This window comes from Orcinus orca, chromosome 14, assembly GCF_937001465.1.
Source record: "Orcinus orca chromosome 14, mOrcOrc1.1, whole genome shotgun sequence".
Taxonomy (NCBI): Eukaryota; Metazoa; Chordata; class Mammalia; order Artiodactyla; family Delphinidae; genus Orcinus; species Orcinus orca.
In genome coordinates this window covers 80,115,488-80,119,653 of record NC_064572.1, presented here as the reverse complement: position 1 = coordinate 80,119,653, position 4,166 = coordinate 80,115,488, and the positions used below count along the sequence as shown (strand labels likewise).

Genomic DNA, 4,166 nt, shown 5'->3' with positions numbered 1-4,166 from the left:
ATAGGATGCAAATTTTGGATATTTTAACCCTTACAGTCCCTGGTTCATAGTAAGCACTCATTAAATACAGTGTGCGTTGAATGAGTGGGGAAAAAAGACAGAGGTGGTTACACAATTTGGACCCCAGTTCAGCATAACGAACTTTTCTGCTTCCTCTTGCTTTAACCTGTATGTTCCCCCACCCCCGCTTTTGGCTGTCTGAGGCACAAGCACCCAGCTTCCACACACCCTCGCGGAAGCAAGCCCCAGGTCACACCCTTGACCTTCATCACACACTGAATTTGAAGGCCATCAACGGCACTGAGCACAGTGGGGATGCTGCCCGCATCATCCCATTTCCAGAATGAAAAAGTCAGAAACAAGGATGTAATCTGATTTATAAATCTATTTATGGGGAAGAAGAAACATATTTGCAGAAGAATAATATTTTGTGACACGTGAGGATTATACAGAGCTCAAATTTCAGTGTCCGTAAATAACGTCACTGGAACATAGCCACTCCCATTCGTTCCTGACCATTGTTGGCTGATTTTGTGACCCTGCGGCCGAGTGGAGTAGTTGCTACAGAGACTGTACAGCCCACAAAGCCTAAAATATTTACTCTCTCTGATGCTTTACAGAAAAGTTTGCCGAATTCTGACCTGGAGGTAGGAAAGGATATTTAGTCACAACGGACAATTTTTTTTTTAATTTCATGGTGGTTTTATTTATTGATTTTAATTTTTATTTTATATTGGAGCATAATGGACACAATAGACTTTTAAGTCACACGGGTGTGTACGCAGACGCTAGAAGTGTGAACGTCCTACTGTTGAAAGCTATGATTCTCAAATTCCTTGGCCTCGGAACCCTCTTTAACCTTGAAAATCACCTAAGACCCCAAAGAGCTTTTGTTGACTTTGAGTTGTATCTATTGACATTTCCCATATTTGAAATTAAAACTATGAAACATTTTAAATATTTATTTATTAATTCATTTAAAATAATGTAATAATCCCACTACATAGTCACACATAACACATTTTTAGGAAAAACAATGATACTCTCCAAAACAAAAATTTCAGCCTAGGAGAGTGGCATTGCTTTACAGTTTTGCAAATCTCTTCAAGATCTCGGTTAACAGAAGACAGGTAGATTCTCACCATTGCTCCTGTGTTCACTCCAGTGCAACATTACACAACATACAACCTCTGGAAAACTCCACTATATACCTATGAGGGAACAAGGGCGAAAAAGACAAATAACATCTTAGAATTACTATGAAAGTAGTTTTAACCTAGTGGATCTTCTGAAGGTTTCTTGGGGAACCCCAGGGGTCCTGGGGCCACACTTTGAGAACTGCAAGTTTAGAACACAAGGGACACACATATGGCAACATTTGCAAGGTGAAGCCTCTATGAGAAGCTGACTGAGCTGGAGCAAAGAGCCCCTCTATTGCCTCCCCTTCCAGCAAGGTAACCAGAGTGTCAGAGATGGAAAAGGTTAAGACAACACTGGCCTCCCCCTCACTTGTCATGCAAACCTGGGGTGGAGGAGGGGCAGCTGCTTACTTGCAACCATGGCAACCAAAGCCTTGGGAGTAGCAGTTCCTCCTCCCCTGGGTCCCAGGCTTTCGACCAGCCTTGTCTGTCTTCTTTCCTATTTCTTCTCCTTCCCTCTGCCTTCACCCATAAGCTGGGGGAAAAGAAATCAGGTGACATGCCTCCCTGTGCCCAGTATGTCATAGGGAAGGACCAAAGAATTCTCGTTTTCATTTCACGTGGGTATGGCCATCCAAAACCCTCCCTTCCCCTGGAGGAGCCATTTCCCCTGAGGGCTCCCCCGGCCACCTTGCTGCACCAATGCTTTTGGTATCATTTGGGTGCAGCTATTTTCTCTCCCAGGGAACATAAGATTCAGTCTATTCCCACACCTGCTCTTGCTCTTTTTATTTTGAAATTGTTTTTGCTAATCTGTAGAAACAGAAGGACAGTCTGTATACTGAACACAACCTGAGAACAAAAGTAAACTATTCTGAGCATGAAGGTGAGGCCTTTGATGTGCTTGAAGCAGAGCAGCTCCATCCCCCAAGGCAGACTTTTGCTAAGAATATTAGTCTACTTCTATTGTCTGCTCACTACGTACCAGGCACTTTTTCAAGTACTTGAGACACAGACTGCAAATTGTATACCCTGATATCTGCTGTGCCCCTTTTCTTGAATTCATGGTTTTAAGCTAGGCACATGGCTTCCCAGTATAGAGACAATGTCTTCAGTGAGGGTCTCATGGTTGGAACCCCAGTAAGCATTGGCTAGAACTAGTCACATGGACCCACCTACCTGCAAGGGGACTGGGAAACATGGCAGGGCACGTGATATGTGGTGAGAAGAAATGTCTCTGCCATCGCATGGAAGCACCCACATGTCTACCATCAGGTCCTACTGAAAAGTATTCTGAGTCCTTTCCTTAGTCTTTGGTGGGGATGCATCGGAAATTCTAAGCTCCTATTAACGGAAAGCACAGATGCATAAGGACTTTCATGGGTATCCTGTCCTGGTGACAGAACAGGTGAGGACCTTAATAAGTATTTGATGGCTAAGGAGCAATTAGTCAAGTGGGGTCTGAGAACTAAAAGAGGAAACTTAATGGCCTGAGGAGAAATAAGCCAACTGTTCCAGCTGAGTCTGCCTTCCAGGCCATGAAGACACCTGGACCAGTACCTGGGGCTCCCTCTACTCCTCCAGCCCCTCTGATCCCCTCCGACAAGGATGAGAGGAAATAGATCCACAGATTTGTGGACTTTGGAAAGAGATAACTCAAGAGTATATATCTAGAGAAATGTACATTTTTATTTATACCCAAGTCCTCCAGTCTGAACATATTAGATTTTATTTAAGAGGTTTTGAAGAGAAAGAGTCAGCTTCTCTTTCTCACAGTTGGCCAATTATAACTAGCACCTAAGGACCTGGTGGAACCAGGGGCTGGCTTATTTTTGCTCTGGAACATAAATCAATCACCCAGGTATTTACTTTGTCCCTATCATGTGCCTGGTGCAACGTTAAATACTTTGATGAAAAGAAAAGTACAGTGTGCTGTACAGCAAGGAGACAGGTTTTGTAGTAAAACATGCCACTTTTTGTAATATTTAGCCTGGAAGAATTTGCCCTTCAAAGCAGTCCCTTTAGAAGGTTGTATACTCATTTCTGAGATGGAGATGGGAAGGGCTGTGGCATCCTCTTTTGCAAATGTCTTCAGGCCCCAGGTAAGGACTCATATGAAAGCTGAGTGCATTTCTACTGTGACTTCTCCTTTTCTGTTATTATTATTATCCAAGAGAGTTGTCTGCCTTGTTTACTAGAGTTGGCTTTCAATACTTTTTGTGTATCCTCAGAAATTACATACACACTCAACAGAGGAAGAACAGCAATGCCCAGTGAATATCTAGAAAAATGCTCTGTAGCCTCTGAAGGCAAACCCCCACGTGTATTTTAAAATGTTACGACAGATTATATTTTCCAAAAACAGTATTTCTAATGATATTTCTCATTCTATATGTTTTTGAGAAACTTAACACCCACCCACCAACAGGTAGAGTCTAATTCCCCTCCCCTTGAAACTAGGTGAGCTTCCGACTCACTAGTAAGCAAGAGAATGCATGGAAGTGATGCCGTCCGACTTCAGCATGAGGTCATAAAAGGCAGTGAGTTGAACAGTCTCCCCCAGAACCCTGACCCACCACGTAAGCATTCTGATGGCTCTGAAGCTTCCATGCTGTGAGGAAGCCCAAACCCCCCACATGGAGAAAGCACGTGGCTGTGAGGTGCGGGAGATCTCCAGCTAGCCTCCCGCTGCTCTCTGCGCACGAGAAACCCACAACCATCAAACCAGCCCTTCCTCATTTCCTGTCACACACAGACTGTGAGAGAGAATAAAATCATTGTTGAATTAAGCACAGCCAGTGGTAATTCTGGGCTCTCCAGAAAAAAGAAAAAAATCCTAATTTGTACTGTCTATTTCCATGGTATAAATACTCCTACAATGGCCAACCTTAAGCTACCAATGTGGTGACTATTGAGTTGGGAAGAGATGCAAACAAGGGGCTCAGCCAGCCCCTATCCAGTGCTAGAGCAGACCCTAAAAGAGGACAGCTCTGCAGCCCCAACTGGAGCTGCTGGGTGTGTTTTAAA

General features: G+C 43.8%; 1 long non-coding RNA gene across 1 annotated transcript; it reads right to left on the bottom strand.

The window, feature by feature from the left end:
• Positions 1-816: 816 nt before the first annotated feature.
• On the bottom strand, positions 817-3,757 carry LOC125961070 (uncharacterized). The gene is made up of 3 exons (XR_007471389.1): positions 3,716-3,757; positions 2,319-2,483; positions 817-1,211 (listed from the first exon to the last, which is right to left on the bottom strand). It is a non-coding gene; the product is annotated as an uncharacterized LOC125961070 (long non-coding RNA).
• Positions 3,758-4,166: the final 409 nt, after the last annotated feature.